Raw genomic sequence first — 6583 nt, 5'->3', positions numbered from 1 at the left:
ATCTGCAACCAGAGCTGTAGGATGAAGTGTTTCCTAAATCTTATGTTTCCAGATATCATGACTGTATAAGACAGTGTCAAAGTACATCTACAATAAACAAAAAAAAAAAACAAAAAAACAAAAAACGAAGAAATCATATATTTTTTTAATTCTTTTTTAAATGTTATTTTTTAGCCTATCTTACAGCCTCATGTGGGTTGAGTTACCACTTTTGAGCCTTTTTGGAAGTTCTACAAGACTACAGAATCTTTATTAAAGGGTTAGTTGAGATGGAAGTTGGAGAGTGAATGATTTTGAGTGAGTCCACTGAAATCTATTCTATTTTATACATATTCTTATAGAATTTGACAAATCCTCAGTTATATTTTTAACATTCCTTTTGAGAATTATGAAGCTATTTAGAAAGGTATTTTCTGTATGGAACTTATATTTCTTGAGATGAAACAAAATAAGGCCAGTAGGAATAAAACTGTATCACTTCCACACAGAATGATTTTCTGAGTTAGCTGTTAAGAAATTATCTTTTTTAGATATAAATTAAACCATCTTAAACCTTGGCAAGTCTTAACCCCAACTTCCCTCCTACTTTGATGAACACATACTCAGGCAGGTAGTACTATCAACAGCAACATGTATAATCCAGTTCATCAGTAAGATTATAAATCACTGTGAATAAAGAGTGCAAAATTGTGCCCTGAGTCATAAACAGCATGCAAAGTTCTGATGCTGTAATTATCATCTTTTGCAAAGTAGTGCTCCCCTCAACTGCTCATCTTGCTTCATATCTGAAGTTAAGCCTTACACTTGGATCCTTGGTGAGTCTATGTGTCTTTCTGTTGTGGGATTGTGTGTGGGGAATTGGTCATGCTGACTCATTACAATTTGATGCTGTGAGATGCAGCTTTCCCAGAGCAGCTGCTTTTTCTGACAAACATAATGCTCTACTCTGCGTCTTTGATTTTCTGCATATTTTTCTTGCTCATTAGGTCTTGCTCTTTGTATGTTGCCGCTTCATTCAGAGTACTTACTCTACTGTATGTTCCCAGATGGCCAAGTATTTTCATCTGTCTTTTCTATTTTGCTTTTGCAGAAGTTGCTGGAAGTTTTGATAAGCACCAGTGGAGGCAGGTTTAAATTATAACTTGAGAAAATAACAGGAGAGAGGGGTATGAATCACTGAGTGCTCAACTGTAACAAAAATAGCTGGGGAGGGGGTTGCAGAGTAGTAGGGATGTGTATTTCTCTACTGCATTTTTGAAAGCTAAATGAATATTATGAAGAACTAAAGGCTTGCATGTAAGCACACGCCATTTACTGGAAATTATCCCACTGACTATCACTTTCAGTTGGAAAATACTCAAGTCCCTCGCTGTGTACTGCCAACATTCATTCTGAGCCCTCCATATGGACAGAGAAGGTATTGTTTAATATCTTGTCTATCTGATGATTTCTCGCTTTCAGAGGAGAGGTTCTTGTTTGAGTTTTGCTTTGGAAAAAAAGGAGTCATAGTATTTCTGTCGTTTACACTTCATGTTTATTAAGTCACATTCTTTTATCACTCATCACAGTGGATTTTATCTTGAGTTTTAGCTTTATGTGCTTTTTAGTGTTTTTGGAACCTGTCACTCCATAAGTATCCGCACTTTGTTAAATTATTACCAACACTGTGTCAGCACTGTGCTGTAATAATTTAAATATATTAACTACTTGATATTTTTAGAAATCAATGACATTTTCATATTTTTCTGGGAACAATATCCTCAAGCAGTAATCATTCCCATTTTTATATATTTTTTTCATATTACACTTCAGACCATAATATTCTGAAGACTTATGAATTAGTGAATCCATGGCAGTATGAAATACACTAATTTGTTTCTGAAATTTTCAGAAAAGTTTTCATGTATTTTTAAAATTTATTTAGATTATCAGATTTTATGTCATGTTATTATATTTTATTTTATTTTTGTACAGTCTTATTAAAATGGGCTCTAGTTCACAGATTTTTGGGGGGTAAAATGGATCTTCAAAATAGAAGATCTCAGTTCTCTTAATGGGATATCTGACCAGTTTGTAGCCCAATAGCATAACCTCTACCTGATTCAAAGAGCACTGTGGTCTTATTCTATTCTGTCTATTGATGGATCGATTGACATTATGCAGATAAATATAGATTTTAGATAGCTCTCACCCTCGTATTTTCGATATAAGACCTAGAAAGTCCTTGAACAATCTTGAGTTACAGTTCTTTTGTAATCCAGTCTTTACAAGATGCCAGAAAGCTTGTGGTGGACTTCAGACTTCAGAGTAACTGATAAAAAATTCAGCTTCAATATGTTTTTTGAAATATATTATTTTTCTGAATGTTAGCTTTTTTATGCAGTTAACTTAATTTTGTTCCAGACTTTGGTAAACAGTATAAAAGAAAGCATATTTTGCTTTGCATTCTTCCCATTATTTCTGTTTAGGGATCCTTGCAAGCATCAATGCCAGATCTCTAGGAAATTTCTTCACAGGGTCATCCCCATTGCTCTGTGTAGCTCAGCTGCCTTGTGGAATGTCAAAGCATCATAGATGTGTTTGAGCATCCTGATAAAGATCCAATCCTTGATGCCCTGACGTTTTGCTACTCCCTGCTGATTTGGAGCTGGTAATGTTGGGTCACACAACAGCAGCAGCTCTCACAGCTCTTCTGGATGCTCTCCAGGACCTTACCTGTAGACACACATCAGGTGGGGAGCTGTCATGAAGAACTCACCACGAAGAATTGAAGCAAGAAGGTTTAACATCACAGTCCTTCTCACACACCCTGCCGGGCTGCCAAAATAGTCCAGGAAGGTGAAAGACAAGAGAACTGCTTATTCATAGGGGCTGCAGAGCCAATCCTTGTAAATATGCTTATTTTCAAAGAGAAAAGTTCTCTGTGACACCTGCCCTCCAAGCTTTCTGCACAAAAATTACTTTCTAATCTACTTTCTAGTGATGAGAACACATTTTTTTTCCCCAAAGCAAAAACAATCCTCTTCCCTAAATTTCTACTCAAAGTATTCCACAGTTAGTGTTTATCATGTTTGTTGTGTATTGTTTAAAGAGTTTTAAATGTTGTGCTCCATGTGATTTGTTTTCTACATATTATAGCTGTGGTACTGTTATCAGACCATTTTTCAGAAGTTGCCAAGTCTTGGTAAAAATGATAAATTTCAGTCCTTGTAAAATATGATTATTTTCATGACTACCTAAGGATGTGTTCTTTGGATTAAAATGTAGTTTTTCTTCATATAGATGTGTAGTGAGTGCATAATGAAACTGAATTATGCTAAATTTAGATATATTTAGTTTAAATAATATGAAACTTAGCATGCATAGAAATAGATCTCAATACTAAGTTTAGAAAATTGCTGGGGTATGGTCAGCATAATCTATTTTCTGTCAGCACTTTAAATTTATTCTGGTTCTGATTCTCACAGTCTCTACAGCAGCAATTATTTCTATTTATGTAATAAAGTATTTAAGCTCAGTTCAGTACATATTTTTGTAGGTAGTATAAAAAGCTCATGCTGTGATACTAAATGTAAGTTGTCTGTTTTCTCAGTGAAATTAGTGCACTAATAATTAGGAATCCATTTTTGAACTCTAACTTTAGAACTTTTTTATATAGGTAGACAATTAAAAAAACAATCAAACAAAAAACCCAAAACTGTCCAGTTTCTTACTGAGTTCATTTTGAATGGAGATAGTTTATGTTGCTGTTCACACTGATTGTTTTCCTGTTTTCCAAGACCTTTACACTCTACCATAGAGGAAAAGCAAGTAGATCTACATTGTTAGAAAGGAGTTTTCTGACCCCTCATCTATCTCAAAACAATTTTATGAGGGAGTTAACCTTTCCCCATGAAGTAGCCTATTGGGAGTTTGGAATGGGTTGGGCTTTTTTCATCTTTTTCTAAGAGTATTGAGGGAAACTGAGTGAATGACAACCTTTTGTCCAAGAATATTTGTCTCTTTATGATGAAAGATTATTATTAGTAAGAAATTACAGTGAGCTCATCATTCAAAGTGGATAATTTAATGATCTTTCAATGTTGTGATGTTATGTAGAGTTAAAAAGGTTTTGGGTTTTGTTGTTTTTCTTTGTTTTTGTTTTTACTGACTGCAAATAATGACAGTACGTAACAAATAAAGAATGTTCATTCAGATAAAGGACTTAAAGGAAACAATTAAAGACAGAATAAATGAAACAAAACACTTTTCTACTTAGCAAGGAGAGAGAAGAAATGAGAAATATTGAAGACTGTAGCAGGCACTGCAGATGGAATTTTTGATGACACAATGACTGAATTACTAAAATCACTTCCAAATGTGTTTTCAGTTAGAGAAATAGAAATTGCCTGCAAAATTACTATGAAAGGAAAGTAGATCTATAAAAAAATCAGTCTGGGAGCATAAATTCTAAGGGACAAATGATTTATGAAAATATAGGCACTATGTAGCAAGCTTATACAGCCCTATTTCTGAGGCACACAAAAAGAGAAAAAAACTCCTTCTGAGGGCAGCCACATACTAAGCAATTGGAAAAGCTGAACTGGACTTTACTTACAAAAAAGAAATCCAGTGGCTGGCAGAAGAAGTAATCGTGTCCAAGTCTTCTGTGAAAAATTCATCTAAGCCAACTTATTGTATGAAGGAAATCCACTTTCCTTCACCCTTCTTGCTTCTTGAAGGGGACCATAAACTACAGAGTGCTCTCATTTGTTCCTTCCCCTTAACTGTCTTCCAGTGAGATATTGTGCAGCAAAAATACATATAATAAAGAATAAGTAAAAAGTGGTTTTAATCTCTATTTAAGATAGGATTGTCAGATAAAAAGGAAACCTTGGCTCTGCTCAAGAGCATACTTAATCATTTTATATTAAGAAGTCATTAGGCAAGACAGTAGAAATAGATGATTATCTGATATATAAGTGAAGACATAGAAACAATAATATGCAGTGCACTGTAGATGTAGTATACATCTAAATACTGTGGAAAAGACACTACACTCAAAAAGAAATCCAGAGGTAAATCTTTCCTTTCTTCCAACATTTGGCTCTTACTCCATTTGTTAGAAGCATACTCAATAACACTGTGAGATGTGCATGAGATGTTGCTAATGCATGCAGGGAGGAAGTTAGGAGGGCAAAAGCCCAACTTGAATTCAGATTGGCCACTGCAGTAAAAGAGAATAACAAATCCTTTTATATATATATATATGTGTCAACGGTAAGAGAAGAACCAGGTAGAATTTCCATCCTTTACTTGATGCAGTGGGGAATGTGACCACTGAGGATAAGGAGAAGGCTGACGTCCTCAATGTCTTCTTTACATCTGCTTTTAATAGACAGATCAGTTATCCTCAGGACATTTTACACCCTGATCTGGAAGTCTGGGATGCCACGTAGAATACACCCCGGTGATTCAGGTGGAGACTGTTAGAGAGCTCCTCCTCCATCTGGACTGCCACAAGTCCATGGGACTGAGCACACTCCATCTCCATCCTAGGGTGCTGAGGGAGCTGGCAAGGGTGATTGCCAAGCTGCTATCGGCCATCTACCAGTCTCCTGATTATCTGGAGAGGTCCCAGAAGATTGGCAGCTTGCCAGTTTGACTCCCATCTACAAGAAGGGCTGTAAGGAGGATCTGGGGAACTACAGGCCTGTCAGTCTGATCTCGATACCAGGGAAAGTAATGGAGCAAATCATCTTGGGTGAGATCACACGGCATGTGCGTGGTGCCCAGGGGATCCGGCCCAGCCAGCACGGGTTCATGAAAGGCAGGTTGTGCCTGACCAACCTCATCTCCTTCTATGACTGAGTGACCTGTCTGGTAGATGAGAGAAGGGCTGTTGATGTAGCCTACCTAGACTTCAGCAAAGCCTTTGACACGGTCTCTCACAGTATTCTTCTGGGGAAACTGGCTGCCTGTGCCTTGGACAGGAATACTCTTCTTTGGGTAAGGAACTGACTAGAGGGCTGTGCCAAATGGGTAGTGGTTAATGGAGTTAAGTCCAGCTGGCAACCCATTACAAGAGGTGTCCCCCAGGGGTCAATACTGGGGCCTATCTTGTTTAATATCTTTATTGATGACCTATTTGAAGGGATTGAGTATACCCTCAGTAAGTTTGCAGATGACACCAAGTTGGGAAGTGGTATTGATCCTCCTGAGGGTAGGGAGGCCCTTCAGAGGGATCTATATAAGCTGGATCGCTGGGCTGAGATGAATGGGATGAGGTTCAACAAGGCCAAGTGCCAGATCCTGCACTTTGGCCACAATAACCCCATGCAGCGCTATAGGCTTGGGGCTGAGTGTCTGGATGACTGTGAAGAGGAAAGGGACCTGGGAGTGTTGGTTGATGCTCGGCTGAACATGAGCTGACAGTGTGCCCAGGTGGCCAAGAGGGCCAATGGCATGCTGGCCTGCATTAGAAATAACGTGGTCAGCAGGAGCAGAGAGGTAATCATCCCCCTGTACTCAGCACTGGTGAGGCCACACTTTGAGGACTGTGTTCAGTTTTGGGCCCCTCACTACAAGAAAGACATTGAGGCCC

This window comes from Meleagris gallopavo, chromosome 2 (genome assembly GCF_000146605.3).
Source record: "Meleagris gallopavo isolate NT-WF06-2002-E0010 breed Aviagen turkey brand Nicholas breeding stock chromosome 2, Turkey_5.1, whole genome shotgun sequence".
In the NCBI taxonomy this organism is placed as follows: domain Eukaryota; kingdom Metazoa; phylum Chordata; class Aves; order Galliformes; family Phasianidae; genus Meleagris; species Meleagris gallopavo.
The sequence above is the reverse complement of the archived record's forward strand: the minus strand, read 5'-3'. Positions refer to the sequence as shown.